This window comes from Coregonus clupeaformis, unplaced genomic scaffold (genome assembly GCF_020615455.1).
Source record: "Coregonus clupeaformis isolate EN_2021a unplaced genomic scaffold, ASM2061545v1 scaf0037, whole genome shotgun sequence".
Lineage (NCBI taxonomy): Eukaryota > Metazoa > Chordata > Actinopteri > Salmoniformes > Salmonidae > Coregonus > Coregonus clupeaformis.
In genome coordinates, this window is record NW_025533492.1 from 226,807 (window position 1) to 244,873 (window position 18,067).

At 44.8% G+C, this 18,067-nt stretch overlaps 1 pseudogene; it reads left to right on the forward strand.

Annotated features, from left to right (window-relative positions):
* The window catches only part of LOC121555765, a 179,418-nt pseudogene that overhangs the window by 82,513 nt on the left and 78,838 nt on the right, over window positions 1-18,067 (forward strand).

Genomic DNA, 18,067 nt, shown 5'->3' on the forward strand with positions numbered 1-18,067 from the left:
CACACTGTGTGCTCTCAGGCCCCTACTCCACCACTACCACATATCTACAATACAAAATACATGTGTACATGTGTGTATAGTGTGTATGTTATCGTGTGTGTGTGTGTGTGTGTGTATGCATGTGTCTGTGCCTATGTTTGTGTTGTTACTGATAAATCATGGCACTTTGTCACTTTTTTGGTTCATTGTGCGTTGTCTATATGTATCATTTATGGCTGGTAATTAATTTCCCTTTGGGGATCAATTAAGTATTTATCTATGAGCACCCTGGTTCTTATTCCATTCCTTTACTTAGATTTGTGTGCATTAGGTTTTTGTTGTAGAACTGTTAGATATGACTTGCTGGATATTGCTGCACTGTCAGATCTAGAAGCGCAAGCATTTCGCTACACTCGCAATAACATGCTGGTCTGTGTTTTGAGGAGAGTTGTATTGTGACAGACGGAGAGACAGTCTGTCCACATCATGCTCATTTTTTGCCTTGCTAACAGTCCCCTTGGGAACCAGCTGTAATTTTGGTTTTGTGTTGGTTCACTTCACGCTAAATACTTCTGTGTGTTTCCCACGCGTTGTTGAAATGCTCTTACATAACATCATGGCTAAACGTGTGTGTGTATATGTATGTGTGTGTGTATGTGTGTACAGTGGGGGGAAAAACGTATTTAGTCAGCCACCAATTGTGCAAGTTCTCCCACTTAAAAAGATGAGAGAGGCCTGTAATTTTCATCATAGGTACACGTCAACTATGACAGACAAAATGAGGGAAAAAAATCCAGAAATTCACATTGTAGGATTTTTTATGAATTTATTTGCAAATTATGGTGGAAAATAAGTATTTGGTCAATAACAAAAGTTTCTCAATACTTTGTTATATACCCTTTGTTGGCAATGACATAGGTCAAATGTTTTCTGTAAGTCTTCACAAGGTTTTCACACACTGTTGCTGGTATTTTGGCCCATTCCTCCATGCAGATCTCCTCTAGAGCAGTGATGTTTTGGGGCTGTCGCTGGGCAACACAGACTTTCAACTCCCTCCAAAGATGTTCTATGGGGTTGAGATCTGGAGACTGGCTAGGCAACTCCAGGACCTTGAAATGTTTCTTACGAAGCCACTCCTTCGTTGCCCGGGCGGTGTGTTTGGGATCATTGTCATGCTGAAATACCCAGCCACATTTCATCTTCAATGCCCTTGCTGATGGAAGGAGGTTTTCACTCAAAATCTCACGATACATGGCCCCATTCATTCTTTCCTTTACACGGATCAGTCGTCCTGGTCCCTTTGCTGAAAAACAGCCCCAAAGCATGATGTTTCCACCCCCATGCTTCACAGTAGGTATGGTGTTCTTTGGATGCAACTCAGCATTCTTTGTCCTCCAAACACGACGAGTTGAGTTTTTACCAAAAAGTTATATTTTGGTTTCATCTGACCATATGACATTCTCCCAATCCTCTTCTGGATCATCCAAATGCACTCCAGCAAACTTCAGACGGGCCTGGACATGTACTGGCTTAAGCAGGGGGGACACGTCTGGCACTGCAGGATTTGAGTCCCTGGCGGCGTAGTGTGTTACTGATGGTAGGCTTTGTTACTTTGTTCCCAGCTCTCTGCAGGTCATTCACTAGGTCCCCCCGTGTGGTTCTGGGATTTTGCTCACCGTTCTTGTGATCATTTTGACCCCACGGGGTGAGATCTTGCGTGGAGCCCCTGATCGAGGGAGATTATCAGTGGTCTTGTATGTCTTCCATTTCCTAATAATTGCTCCCACAGTTGATTTCTTCAAACCAAGCTGCTTACCTATTGCAGATTCAGTCTTCCCAGCCTGGTGCAGGTCTACAATTTTGTTTCTGGTGTCCTTTGACAGCTCTTTGGTCTTGGCCATAGTGGAGTTTGGAGTGTGACTGTTTGAGGTTGTGGACAGGTGTCTTTTATACTGATAACAAGTTCAAACAGGTGCCATTAATACAGGTAACGAGTGGAGGACAGATGAGCCTCTTAAAGAAGAAGTGACAGGTCTGTGAGAGCCAGAAATCTTGCTTGTTTGTAGGTGACCAAATACTTATTTTCCACCATCATTTGCAAATAAATTCATTAAAAATCCTACAATGTGATTTTCTGTATTTTTTTTCTCCTCAATTTGTCTGTCATAGTTGATGTCTACCTATGATGAAAATTACAGGCCTCTCTCATCTTTTTAAGTGGGAGAACTTGCACAATTGGTGGCTGACTAAATACTTTTTTCCCCCACTGTATATATATATATATATATATATTAATAATATACAGCTGTGGAAAAAATTAAGACCACTGCACATTTTTCTTAAATCAGCATCTCTACATGTATGACAGCCATTCAATCCCAGTGTCTGTTGAATTCCAACACAGGCACACCTCATTCTACTGAATTAGGTACTGATTAGGTGATCACCTGAACCAAATCTTATTTAACGAGGAAAAGTATAAAAACCACTGCTGTGTTCATCACTATCCTCTTGCAATAGTACCAGCTGGATGGCAAAACAGTGCTTATATTACCTCAAAAGTAATATTAATCAAAAAATAACTATTGACCATGCCAAAAGAGTTGAAAAGGAAAGTTTTGATTGAGGAAAAGAAGGGGTCAATTCTGGCTTTACCGGCAGAGGGATACAGTGAGCGTCAGGTTGCTTCCATCCTTAAAATTTCAAAGACGGCGGTTCATAAGAACAAGGTCAAGCAGCAGACATTGGGGACAACAAAGCTACAGACTGGCAGAGGGCGAAAACGACTCTCTTCTGACCGGGATGACCGCCAACTCATTCGAATATCACTCAACAACCGTAGGATGACATCAAATGACCTACAAAAAGAATGGCAAACGGCAGCTGGGGTGAAGTGCACGGCGAGGACGGTTCGAATCAGGCTCCTAGGGGCAGGGCTGAAGTCGTGCAAAGCTAGAAAAAAGCCCTTCATCAATGAGAAGCAAAGAAGAGCCAGGCTGAGGTTTGCAAAAGACCATAAGGATTGGACCGTAGAGGACTGGAGTAAGGCCATCTTCTCTGATGAGTCCAATTTTCAGCTTTACCCAACACCTGGTCGTTAGATGGAGACCTGGAGAGGCCTACAAGCCACAGCGTCTCGCACCCACTGTGAACTTTGGTGGAGGATCGGTGATGATCTGGGGGTGCTTCAGCAAGGCTGGAATCAGGCAGATTTGTCTTTGTGAAGGACGCATGTATCAAGCCATGTACAAGATTGTCCTGGAAGAAAACTTGCTTCCTTTTGCTCTGACATTGTTCCCCAACTCTGAGGATTGGTTTTTCCAGCAGGACAATGCGCCATGCCACACAGACAGGTCAATCAAGGTGTGGATGGAGGACCACCAGATCAAGACCCTGTAATGGCCAGCCCAATCTCCAGACCTGAACCCCATTGAAAACATCTGGAATGTGATCAAGAGGAAGATGGATGGTCACAAGCCATCAAACAAAGCCGAGCTGCTTGAATTTTTGCGCCAGGAGTGGCATAAAGTCACCCAACATCAATGTGAAAGACTGGTGGAGAGCATGCCAAGACGCATGAAAGCTGTGATTGAAAATCAGTGTTATTCCACCAAATATTGATTTCTGAACTCTTCCTAAGTTAAAACATTAGTATTGTCTTGTTTAAAAATGAACATGAACTTATTTTCTTTGCATTATTCGATGTCTGACAACACTGCATCTTTTTTGTTATTTTGATCAGTTGTCATTTTCTGCAAATAAATGCTCTAAATTACAATATTTTTATTTGAGAGAAATGTTGTCAGTAGTTTATAGAATAAAACAAATATGTTATTTTTACCCAAACACATACCTATAAATAGTACAACCAGAGAAACTGATAATTATGCAGTGGTCTCTTAATTTTTTTCCAGAGCTGTGTGTGTGTGTGTATGTATGTATGTATGTATGTATATGTGTGTGTGTGTGTGTGTGTGTGTTATATATATATATATATATATATATATATATATATATATATATATATATATACACATATACACACAGTGGGGAGAACAAGTATTTGATACACTGCCGATTTTGCAGGTTTTCCTACTTACAAAGCATGTAGAGGTCTGTAATTTTTATCACAGGTACACTTCAACTGTGAGAGACGGAATCTAAAACAAAAATCCAGAAAATCACATTGTATGATTTTTAAGTAATTAATTTGCATTTTATTGCATGACATAAGTATTTGATCACCTACCAACCAGTAAGAATTCCAGCTCTCACAGACCTGTTAGTTTTTCTTTAAGAAGCCCTCCTGTTCTCCACTCATTACCTGTATTAACTGCACCTGTTTGAACTCGTTACCTGTATAAAAGACACCTGTCCACACACTCAATCAAATAGACTCCAACCTCTCCACAATGGCCAAGACCAGAGTGCAGGTCTACAAGGCCCATCCCAGCCTTGTAGACCTGCACAAGGCTGGGATGGGCTACAGGACAATAGGCAAGCAGCTTCGTGAGAAGGCAACAACTGTTGGCGCAATTATTAGAAAATGGAAGAAGTTCAAGATGACGGTCAATCACCCTCGGTCTGGGGCTCCATGCAAGATCTCACCTCGTGGGGCATCAATGATCATGAGGAAGGTGAGGGATCAGCCCAGAACTACACGGCAGGACCTGGTCAATGACCTGAAGAGAGCTGGGACCACAGTCTCAAAGAAAACCATTAGTAACACACTACACCGTCATGGATTAAAATCCTGCAGCGCACGCAAGGTCCCCTGCTCAAGCCAGCGCATGTCCAGGCCCGTCTGAAGTTTGCCAATGACCATCTGGATGATCCAGAGGAGGAATGGGAGAAGGTCATGTGGTCTGATGAGACAAAAATAGAGCTTTTTGGTCTAAACTCCACTCGCCGTGTTTGGAGGAAGAAGAAGGATGAGTACAACCCCAAGGACACCATCCCAACCATGAAGCATGGAGGTGGAAAAATCATTATTTGGGGATGCTTTTCTGCAAAGGGGACAGGACGACTGCACCGTATTGAGGGGAGGATGGAAGGGGCCATGTATCGCGAGATCTTGGCCAACAACCTCCTACCCTCAGTAAGAGCATTGAAGATGGGTCGTGGCTGGGTCTTCCAGCATGACAACGACCCAAAACACACAGCCAGGGCAACTAAGGAGTGGCTCCGTAAGAAGCATCTCAATGTCCTGGAGTGGCCTAGCCAGTCTCCAGACCTGAACCCAATAGAAAATCTTTGGAGGGAACTGAAAGTCTGTATTGCCCAGCGACAGCCCCGAAACCTGAAGGATCTGGAGAAGGTCTGTATGGATTAGTGGCCCAAAATCCCTGCTGCAGTGTGTGCAAACCTGGTCAAGACCTACAGGAAACGTATGATCTCTGTAATCAAAGGTAAACAAAGGTTTCTGTACCAAATATTAAGTTCTGCTTTTCTGATGTATCAAATACTTATGTCATGCAATAAAATGCAAATGAATGACTTAAAAATCATACAATGTGATTTTCTGGATTTTTGTTTTAGATTCCGTCTCTCACAGTTGAAGTGTACCTGTGATAAAAATTACAGACCTCTACATGCTTTGTAAGTAGGAAAACCTGCAAAATCGGCAGTGTATCAAATACTTGTTCTCCCCACTGTGTGTGTGTGTGTGTGTGTGTGTGTGTATATATATATATATATATATATATATATATATATATATATACAGTGGGGAAAAAAAGTATTTAGTCAGCCACCAATTGTGCATGTTCTCCCACTTAAAAATATGAGAGAGGCCTGTAATTTTCATCATAGGTACACGTCAACTATGACAGACAAATTGAGGAAAAAAAATCCAGAAAGTCACATTGTAGGATTTTTAATGAATTTATTTGCAAATTATGGTGGAAAATAAGTATTTGGTCACCTACAAACAAGCAAGATTTCTGGCTCTCACAGACCTGTAACTTCTTCTTTAAGAGGCTCCTCTGTCCTCCACTCGTTACCTGTATTAATGGCACCTGTTTGAACTTGTTATCAGTATAAAAGACACCGGTCCACAACCTCAAACAGTCACACTCCAAACTCCACTATGGCCAAGACCAAAGAGCTGTCAAAGGACACCAGAAACAAAATTGTAGACCTGCACCAGGCTGGGAAGACTGCATCTGCAATAGGTAAGCAGCTTGGTTTGAAGAAATCAACTGTGGGAGCAATTATTAGGAAATGGAAGACATACAAGACCACTGATAATCTCCCTCGATCTGGGGCTCCACGCAAGATCTCACCCCGTGGGGTCAAAATGATCACAAGAACGGTGAGCAAAAATCCCAGAACCACACGGGGGGACCTAGTGAATGACCTGCAGAGAGCTGGGACCAAAGTAACAAAGCCTACCATCAGTAACACACTACGCCGCCAGGGACTCAAATCCTGCAGCGCCAGACGTGTCCCCCTGCTTAAGCCAGTACATGTCCAGGCCCGTCTGAAGTTTGCTAGAGTGCATTTGGATGATCCAGAAGAGGATTGGGAGAATGTCATATGGTCAGATGAAACCAAAATATAACTTTTTGGTAAAAACTCAACTCGTCGTGTTTGGAGGACAAAGAATGATGAGTTGCATCCAAAGAACACCATACCTACTGTGAAGCATGGGGGTGGAAACATCATGCTTTGGGGCTGTTTTTCTGCAAAGGGACCAGGACGACTGATCCGTGTAAAGGAAAGAATGAATGGGGCCATGTATCGTGAGATTTTGAGTGAAAACCTCCTTCCATCAGCAAGGGCATTGAAGATGAAACGTGGCTGGGTCTTTCAGCATGACAATGATCCCAAACACACCGCCCGGGCAACGAAGGAGTGGCTTCGTAAGAAGCATTTCAAGGTCCTGGAGTGGCCTAGCCAGTCTCCAGATCTCAACCCCATAGAAAATCTTTGGAGGGAGTTGAAAGTCCGTGTTGCCCAGCGACAGCCCCAAAACATCACTGCTCTAGAGGAGATCTGCATGGAGGAATGGGCCAAAATAACAGCAACAGTGTGTGAAAACCTTGTGAAGACTTACAGAAAACGTTTGACCTGTGTCATTGCCATCAAAGGGTATATAACAAAGTATTGAGAAACTTTTGTTATTGACCAAATACTTATTTTCCACCATAATTTGCAAATAAATTCATTAAAAATCCTACAATGTGATTTTCTGGATTTTTTTTTCTAATTTTGTCTGTCATAGTTGACGTGTACCTGTGATGAAAATTACAGGCCTCTCCCATCTTTTTAAGTGGGAGAACTTGCACAATTGGTGGCTGACTAAATACTTTTTTCCCCCACTGTATATATATATACATACATACATACATACATACATACATACATACAGTGAGGGGAAAAAAGTATTTGATCCCCTGCTGATTTTGTACGTTTGTCCACTGACAAAGACATGATCAGTCTATAATTTTAATGGTAGGTTTATTTGAACAGTGAGAGACAGAATAACAACAACAAAATCCAGAAAAACACATGTCAAAAATGTTATAAATTGATTTTTGCATTTTAATAAGGGAAATAAGTATTTGACCCCTCTGCAAAACATGACTTAGTACTTGGTGGCAAAACCCTTGTTGGCAACCACAGAGGTCAGCCGTTTCTTGTAGTTGGCCACCAGGTTTGCACACATCTCAGGAGGGATTTTGTCCCACTCCTCTTTGCAGATCTTCTCCAAGTCATTAAGGTTTTGAGCCTGACGTTTGGCAACTCGAACCTTCAGCTCCCTCCACAGATTTTCTATGGGATTAAGGTCTGGAGACTGGCTAGGCCACTACAGGACCTTAATGTGCTTCTTCTTGAGCCACTCCTTTGTTGCCTTGGCCGTGTGTTTTGGGTCACTGTCATGCTGGAATATCCATCCACAACCCATTTTCAATGCCCTGGCTGAGGGAAGGAGGTTCTCACCCAAGATTTGACGGTACATGGCCCCGTCCATCGTCTCTTTGATGCAGTGAAATTGTCCTGTCCCCTTAGCAGAAAAACACCCCAAAGCATAATGTTTCCACCTCCATGTTTGACGGTGGGGATGGTGTTCTTGGGGTCATAGGCAGCATTCCTCCTCCTCCAAATACGGCGAGTTGAGTTGATGGCAAAGAGCTCCATTTTGGTCTCATCTGACCACAACACTTTCACCCAGTTCTCCTCTGAATCATTCAGATGTTCATTGGCAAACTTCAGACGGGCTGAGAGAATGCCAAGAGTGTGCAAAGCTGTCATCAAGGCAAAGGGTGGCTATTTGAAGAATCTCTAATATAAAATATATTTTGATTTATTTAACACTTTTTTGTTTACTACATGACTCCATATGTGTTATTTCATAGTTTTGATGTCTTCACTATATTAAAGAAAAACCCTGGAATGAGTAGGTGTGTCCAAACTTTTGACTGGTTCTCTCGCTTTCTCTCTCGCTCTCTCTCTCTCGCTTTCTCTCTCTCTCTCTCTCTCTCTCTCTCTCTCTCTCTCTCTCTCTCTCTCTCTCTCTCTCTCTCTCTCTGCTTTATTGGCATGGTAAACATATGTTAACATTGCCAAAGCAAGTGAAGTAGATAGTAAACAAAAGTGAAATAAAAATTAACAGTAAACATTACACTCAGAAGTTCCAAAAGAATAAAGACATTTCAAATGTCATATTATGTATATATACAGTGTTGTAACAATGTGCAAATAGTTAAAGTACAAATGGGAAAATAAATAAACATAAATATGGGTTGTATTTACAGTGGTGTTTGTTCTTCACTGGTTGCCCTTTTCTTGTGGCAACAGGTCACAAATCTTGCAGCTGTAATGGCACACTGTGGTTTTTCACCCAGTAGATAAGGGAGTTTATCAAAATTGGGTTTGTTTTCAAATTCTTTGTGGATCGCTGTAATCTGAGGGAAATATGTGTCTCTAATATGGTCATACATTTGGCAGGAGGTTAGGAAGTGCAGCTCAGTTTCCACCTCATGTTGTGGGCAGTGTGCACATAGCCTGTCTTCTCTTGAGAGCCAGCTCTGCCTACGGCGGCCTTTCTCAATAGCAAGGCTATGATCTCTGAGTCTGTACATAGTCAAAGCTTTCCTTAAGTTTGGGTCAGTCACAGTGGTCAGGTATTCTGATACACACAATACCCCATAATGACAAAGCAAAAACAGGTTTCAAGTCACATTTTATTTGCCACATGCGCCGAATACAACAGGTGTAGACCTTACAGTGAAATGCTTACTGACAAGCCCTTAACCAACAATGCAGTTAAAAATATATATATATTGTGATGTCACGAGAGGCTGTGTCCTGGAGGGACGTTACATCCCCCTGAGGTGGCTGCAAACCCAGACAGCTATGGCTCCATCTGCTGGTATGGTCGGGAACTCCACCCCTCTATGGCCAATCTTCCCACGCAGCTGAAACAAATGAGGAGCTGATGAGCTGAAGGTTTGGGAAGGGAAGAGACACACTGAGGGAGTGTGTGGGGGGTGAAGAGACACAGTCTCCAACCTGGGCTCTCTGGAGGACAAGAGTGCTGCACGTCCACTTCCATGAGGAATATAAGGATTTGGAGATACTTACCTTTGGGAAATACTCACCTTTGGATATATGCACCTGTGGAAATACGTGAGAGACATTTGGAAGGACTTTTTGCTGGGTTGGCCACTAGCTGCAACGTGGACTACAGTAAGGCTGGGGAAATGTTATCTGAGCGAGTGAGAATTATGATGTTGGATGTGGAAGAGACATCCCTGAACTGTTAACCCTTAAAGAGCCACAAGAGAACAGACTTTTGTTATATTTTCGTTAATTTCCCAAGACCTATAATAAAATCCTTGGTTTGTTTGAACCTTGTCTCCTTGCACTACTTGAGCAACCCCGCTGAAAGCTGTGTAGCCTCTCGTGACGTCACAATATACAGTGGGGAAAAAAAGTATTTAGTCAGCCACCAATTGTGCAAGTTCTCCCACTTAAAAAGATGAGAGAGGCCTGTAATTTTCATCATAGGTACACGTCAACTATGACAGACAAACTGAGAATTTTTTTCTCCAGAAAATCACATTGTAGGATTTTTAATGAATTTATTTGCAAATTATGGTGGAAAATAAGTATTTGGTCAATAACAAAAGTTTCTCAATACTTTGTTATATACACTTTGTTGGCAATGACACAGGTCAAACGTTTTCTGTAAGTCTTCACAAGGTTTTCACACACTGTTGCTGGTATTTTGGCCCATTCCTCCATGCAGATCTCCTCTAGAGCAGTGATGTTTTGGGGCTGTCGCTGGGCAACACGGACTTTCAACTCCCTCCAAAGATTTTCTATGGGGTTGAGATCTGGAGACTGGCTAGGCCACTCCAGGACCTTGAAATGCTTCTTACGAAGCCACTCCTTCGTTGCCCGGGCGGTGTGTTTGGGATCATTGTCATGCTGAAAGACCCAGCCACGTTTCATCTTCAATGCCCTTGCTGATGGAAGGAGGTTTGAATGGGGCCACGATACATGGCCCCATTCATTCTTTCCTTTACACGGATCAGTCGTCCTGGTCCCTTTGCAGAAAAACAGCCCCAAAGCATGATGTTTCCACCCCCATGCTTCACAGTAGGTATGGTGTTCTTTGGATGCAACTCAGCATTCTTTGTCCTCCAAACACGACGAGTTGAGTTTTTACCAAAAAGTTATATTTTGGTTTCATCTGACCATATGATATTCTCCCAATCCTCTTCTGGATCATCCAAATGCACTCTAGCAAACTTCAGACGGGCCTGGACATGTACTGGCTTAAGCAGGGGGACACGTCTGGCACTGCAGCATTTGAGTCCCTGGCGGCGTAGTGTGTTACTGATGGTAGGCTTTGTTACTTTGGTCCCAGCTCTCTGCAGGTCATTCACTAGGTCCCCCCCGTGTGGTTCTGGGATTTTTGCTCACCGTTCTTGTGATCATTTTGACCCCACGGGGTGAGATCTTGCGTGGAGCCCCAGATCGAGGGAGATTATCAGTGGTCTTATATGTCTTCCATTTCCTAATAATTGCTCCCACAGTTGATTTCTTCAAACCAAGCTGCTTACCTATTGCAGATTCAGTCTTCCCAGCCTGGTGCAGGTCTACAATTTTGTTTCTGGTGTCCTTTGACAGCTCTTTGGTCTTGGCCATAGTGGAGTTTGGAGTGTGACTGTTTGAGGTTGTGGACCGGTGTCTTTTATACTGATAACAAGTTCAAACAGGTGCCATTAATACAGGTAACGAGTGGAGGACAGAGGAGCCTCTTAAAGAAGAAGTTACAGGTCTGTGAGAGCCAGAAATCTTGCTTGTTTGTAGGTGACCAAATACTTATTTTCCACCATAATTTGCAAATAAATTCATAAAAAATCCTACAATGTGATTTTCTGGATTTTTTTTTCTCAATTTGTCTGTCATAGTTGACGTGTACCTATGATGAAAATTACAGGCCTCTCTCATCTTTTTAAGTGGGAGAACATGCACAATTGGTGGCTGACTAAATACTTTTTTTCCCCACTGTATATAAATAATTAAAGAGCAGCAGTAAAATAAAATAACAGTAGAGAGGCTATATACAGGGGTTACCGGTACAGAGTCAATGGGAAATAACAGTAGGGAGGCTATATACAGGGGGGTACCGGTACAGAGTCAATGTGAAATAACAGTAGAGAGGCTATATACAGGGGGTACCAGTACAGAGTCAATGGGAAATAACAGTAGGGAGGCTATATACAGGGGGTACCGGTACAGAGTCAATGTGAAATAACAGTAGGGAGGCTATATACAGGGGGTACCGGTACAGAGTCAATGTGAAATAACAGTAGGGAGGCTATATACAGGGGGGTACCGGTACAGAGTCAATGTGAAATAACAGTAGGGAGGCTATATACAGGGGGTACCGGTACAGAGTCAATGGGAAATAACAGTAGGGAGGCTATATACAGGGGGTACCGGTACAGAGTTAATGTGCGGGGGCACCGGTTAGTCAAGGTAATTGAGGTAATATGTACATGTGGGTAGAGTTAAAGTGACTACGCATAAATAATAAACAGAGTAGCAGCAGAATAGAAGAGGGGGATGGGGTGGGGGGGCAGTGCAAATAGTCCAGGTAGCCATTATTAGCTGTTCAGTAGTCTTATGGCTTGGGGGTAGAAGCTGTTAAGAAGCCTTTTGGACCTAGACTTGGCGCTCCGGTACCGCTTACCTTTCGGTAGCAGAGAGAACAGTCTATGACTAGGGTGGCTGGACTCTTTGACAATTTTTAGGGTCTTCCTCTGACACCGCCTGGTATAGAGGTCCTGGATGGCAGGAAGCTTGGCCCCAGTGATGTACTGGACCGTACGCACTACCCTCTGTAGTGCCTTGCGGTCGGAGGCCGAGCAGTTGCCATACCAGGCAGTGATGCAACCAGTCAGGATGCTCTCGATGTTGCAGCTGTAGAACCTTTTGAGGATCTGATGACCCATGCCAAATATTTTAAGTCTCCTGAGGGGGAATAGGCTTTGTCATGCCCTCTTCACGACTGTCTTGGTGTGTTTGGACCATGATAGTTTGGTGATGTGGACACCAAGGAACTTGAAGCTCTCAACCTGCTCCACTACAGCCCCGTCGATAAGAATGGGGGCGTGCTCAGTCCTCTTTTTTTTCCTGTAGTCCACAATCATCTCCTTTGTCTTGGTCACGTTGAGGGAGAGGTTGTTATCCTGGCACCACACGGCCAGGTCTCTGAGCTCCTCCCTATAGGCTGTCTCATCGTTGTCGGTGATCAGGCCTACCACTGTTGTGTCATCGGCAAACTTAATGATGGTGTTGGAGTCGTGCCTGGCCATGCAGTCATGAGTGAACAGAGAGTACAGGAGGAGACTGAGCACGTACCCCTGAGGGGCCCAGTGTTGAGGATCAGCGTGGCAGATATGTTGTTACCTACCCTTACCACCTGGGGGCGGCCCGTCAGGAAGTCCAGGATCCAGTTGCAGAGGGAGGTGTTTAGTCCCAGGGTCCATAGCTTAGTGATGAGATTTGAGCTATAGTCAATGAATAGCATTCTCACATAGGTGTTCCTCTTGTCCAGGTGGGAAAGGGCAGTGTGGAGTGCAATAGAGATTGCATCATCTGTGTATCTGTTGGGGCGGTATGCAAATTGGAGTGGGTCTAGGGTTTCTGGGATAATGGTGTTGATGTGAGCCATGACCAGCCTTTCAAAGCACTTCATGGCTACAGACGTGAGTGCTACGGGTCGGTAGTCATTTAGGCAGGTTAACTTAGTGTTATTGGGCACAGGGACTATGGTGGTCTGCTTGAAACATGTTGGTATTACAGACTCAGTCAGGGACATGTTGAAAATGTCATTGAAGACACTTGCCAGTTAGTCAGCACATGCTTGGAGTACACGTCCTGGTAATCCGTCTGGCCCTGCGGCCTTGTGAATGTTGACCTGCTTAAAAGTCTTACTCACATCGTCTACGGAGAGCGTGATCACATAGTCATCCGGAACAGCTGATGTTCTCATGCATGCTTTTTTTAATGTATTAAAAATAAAAAACAGATATCATATTTACATAAGTATTCAGACCCTTTACTCAGTACTTTGTTGAATCACCTTTGGCAGCAATTACAGCCTCGAGTCTTCTTGGGTATGACGCTACAAGCTTGGCACACCTGTATATTGGTTTCTCCCATTCTTCTCTGCAGATCCTCTCAAGCTCTGTCAGGTTGGATCACTCTACTCTGGAACACTCTCTGTACATGTTCAGTGGATTGCCAAAAACCTCCTGCAGCTTCCAACAGGCTCTGACCTGTCTAATGAGCCAAACTGATCAATGAATCCCACAGTACCGAAGCGCTCTCGCTCGCGCTCTCTTTCGTGCGCGTTCTGTCGCTCTCTCTCCCTCCCTCGCTCTCTCCCTCCCTCGCTCTCTCCCTCTGTCACTCCCTCTCCCTCTGTCACTCCCTCTCCCTCTGTCACTCCCTCTCCCTCTGTCACTCCCTCTCCCTATCACTCCCTCCCCCTATCACTCCCTCCCTCTGTCAATCCCTCCCTCTGTCACTCCCTCTCCCTCTGTCACTCCCTCCCTCTGTCAATCCCTCCCTCTGTCACTCCCTCTGTCACTCCCTCCCTCCGTCACTCCCTCTCCCTATCACTCCCTCCCTCTGTCACTCCCTCCCTCTGTCACTCCCTCCCTCCGTCACTCCCTCTCCCTATCACTCCCTCCCTCTGTCACTCCCTCCCTCTGTCACTCCCTCCCTCTGTCACTCCCTCCCTCTGTCACTCCCTCCCTCTGTCACTCCCTCCCTCTGTCACTCCCTCCCTCTGTCACTCCCTCTGTCACTCCCTCCCTCTGTCACTCTCTCTCCCTCCCCCTCTCTCCCTCCCCCTCCCTCTGTCACTCTCTCTCCCTCCCCCCCTCATACTCTCTTCCTGTCTCTCTCTCCCCCTCTCTCCCTCTCTCTCTCTCCCTCCCCCCTCTCTCCCTCCCCCTCCCTCTCTCTCTCTCTCTCCCCCTCTCTCCCTCCCCCTCCCTCTCTCCCTCCCCCTCACTCTCTCTCTCTCTCCCCCTCTCTCCCTCCCCCTCCCTCTCTCTCTCCCCCTCTCTCCCTCCCCTCTCTCTCTCCCCCCCCTCCCTCCCTCCCCTCCCTCCCCCTCTCTCCCTCCCCCTCCCTCTCTCTCTCCCCTCTCTCCCTCCCCTCTCTCTCTCTCCCCCTCCCTCCTCTGTCACTCCCTCTCTCTCTCTCCCTCCCCTCCCTCTCTCTCTCCCCCTCTCTCCCTCTCCCTCCCCCCCTCATTCTCTCTTCCTGTCTCTCTCTCTCTCTGTCCCATACATGCTATTCAATCAGTCCATCCATGCGTAAAATGACCGTCTGCGTAACCAGGTGCTTGACGTGCTGCAAGTCCCGCCTCTCCCATCTCCTCATTGGTTTTTAGGAGTATACTAACCCACGTGATTGAAAGATGAACGAGGTCCACACTCCAGTCCATAATAATAGTGATGGAAACAGCAGGGGCATCAAACTCATTCCACTGAGGGCCGAGTGTCTGAAGGTTATTGGTTTTTCCTTTCAGTGAAGCCCTAGACAACCAGGTGGGGGAGGTTCTTTACTAATTAGTGACCTTAATTCATCAATCAAGTATAAGGGTGGAGCGAAAACCCACAGACACTCAGCCCTCTGTGGAATGAGTCAACCCACAGACACTCAGCCCTCTGTGGAATGAGTCAACCCACAGACACTCAGCCCTCTGTGGAATGAGTTTGACATGTGATCTAAAGGTTCAGGACTGAATCTCCAAGACCTAACTGTGGGGGGGTGGGGGTGTGTTCCAGGTGTCTGTATGGCTGGCAGGGGCAGTACTGTGATCACTGTATTCCTCACCCTGGCTGTATCCATGGAACCTGTGTTGAACCATGGCAGTGTCTGTGTGATACCAACTGGGGAGGACATCTCTGTGACAAAGGTAGGGGTACACCTTATTACTATCCTTCAGTAATCCCGAGTGGCGCAGTGGTCTAAGGCACTGCATCGCAGTGCTAGCTGTGCCACTAGAGATCCTGGTTCGAATCCAGGCTCTGTCGTAGCCGGCCGCGACCGGGAGACCCATGGGGCGGCGCACAATTGGCCCAGTGTCGTCTAGGGTAGGGGAGGTTAAAGAAAAAAAATAATGATATTAAAAAATATTTAAAAAAAATAAATAATAATATGTATGCACTATATGTAAGTCGCTCTGGATAAGAGCGTCTGCTAAATGACTAAAATGTAAATGTAATCATCCTGTCTCTTCATACACCTCCCTTCTCAGACATAGTGATATGATTGTCTGTCTGTTTTCTTTGTCAAATGTTATTCTACTGAGTGGCACTTTTCTCTCTACAGTACAGTTGGAATGAAACTATTCTCTTAAATACTTCACTTGTCACCATTACTCAGGGTACCACCATTACTCAGAGTACCACCATTACTCAGAGTACCACCATTACTCAGAGTACCACCATTACTCAGAGTACCACCATTACTCAGAGTACCACCATTACTCAGAGTACCACCATTACTCAGAGTACCACCATTACTCAGAGTACCACCATTACTCAGGGTACCACCATTACTCAGAGTACCACCATTACTCAGAGTACCACCATTACTCAGAGTACCACCATTACTCAGAGTACCACCATTACTCAGAGTACCACCATTACTCAGAGTACCACCATTACTCAGAGTACCACCATTACTCAGAGTACCACCATTACTCAGAGTACCACCAGTACTCAGAGTACCACCATTACTCAGAGTACCACCATTACTCAGAGTACCACCATTACTCAGAGTACCACCATTACTCAGAGTACCACCATTACTCAGAGTACCACCATTACTCAGAGTACCACCATTACTCAGGGTACCACCATTACTCAGAGTACCACCATTACTCAGAGTACCACCATTACTCAGAGTACCACCATTACTCGGAGTACCACCATTACTCAGAGTACCACCATTACTCAGAGTACCACCATTACTCAGAGTACCACCATTACTCAGAGTACCACCAGTACTCAGAGTACCACCATTACTCAGAGTACCACCATTACTCAGGGTACCACCATTACTCAGAGTACCACCATTACTCAGAGTACCACCATTACTCAGAGTACCACCATTACTCAGAGTACCACCAGTACTCAGAGTACCACCAGTACTCAGAGTACCACCATGGTTGCAACTGAAAATAAGTCTGCTACTATTTCCACCAGTGTTACAGCTGTAGTCCTTCTCTTTTCCTCTTTCTCAGATCTGAACTTCTGTGGGACCAAACAGCCCTGTCTGAATGGAGGAACCTGCAGCAACACAGGACCTGACAAATACCAGTGCTCCTGTGCTGAGGGCTACTCTGGGGTCAGCTGTGAGAGGGGTAGGTAGTGAGGGGTAGGGAGTGAGGGGTACTGTGGGAGCGGGTGCTCCTGTGCTGAGGGGGGTTCAGTGAGCGCTACTTTCAGAACTACTGGCTAGAAAGTATACAGAAGTACCAGAGAATCTCTACTAAGATATATGGAATTGTTTTAAGAAGGTCATACGAAGGATCATTTGGATTTAGAATTTTGAGACCCCTTGAAGTATCAAAAAAATATACAGTATATGAAAATAATTTGATACTTTTTTTTTTATTTGCCGTTACTGCGATTAGCCCATACAAACGCATTGAATAACATATTCACTACATGGAACAACAGATAGTCCCCCCCCCAAAAAAAAAAAAATCAAAAGGAAGTTTGTTCTGAAGTGTCTGTCCTATATCTGAGAGAGATAAGAACGATCAGGATGTATTTATATGTATAAGAACGATCAGGATTTATTTATATGTATTTAACCCCTTATTTTTGTCACTAAACAGTCTCCATATATATTTCCCTTAATTTTAACTGTTCGGACGCTACAGACAGAAGTTGGCAGATCGAGTCCCAAGACGCTTCTTTAGCTGACAGACACCGCTGTAGCTCTGTCACCTTCGACTTCAGACGAGTCTGACAAACACAGCTTTAGCTGTCACCTTCCACTGCAGATGCGGAAGTGTTTCATAGGCAGATGCGGTGGATTGAAATGCACCAATGCAAGAAAACAGCTAGCTTAAACTGACGGATTTGTATGGGGATTTTTTTATTATTATGTTATAAATAAAATACAAATATAAATAAATGTTAAAACAAGGGGCCCTTTGGGGTTTTAGGCTGGATATAAAATCAATGTGATTGGATTCAGGGTGCATATTGATTGAGTTAGTGGATTCAGGGGGCGTATTGATTGAGTGAGGGGATTCAGGGGGCGTATTGAGTGAGGGGATTCAGGGGGCGTATTGATTGAATTAGTGGATTCAGGGGGCGTATTGATTGAGTGAGTGGATTCAGGGGGCGTATTGATTGAGTGAGGGGATTTACAGATTTATTGATTGAGTGAGGGGATTCAAGCGGTGTATTGATTGAGTGGATTCGGGGGGTGTACTGATTGATTTGATTGGGTGAGTGGATTAAGGGGGTGTATTGATTGAGTGAGGGGATTCAGGGGGCGTATTGATTGAGTGAGGGGATTCAGGGGG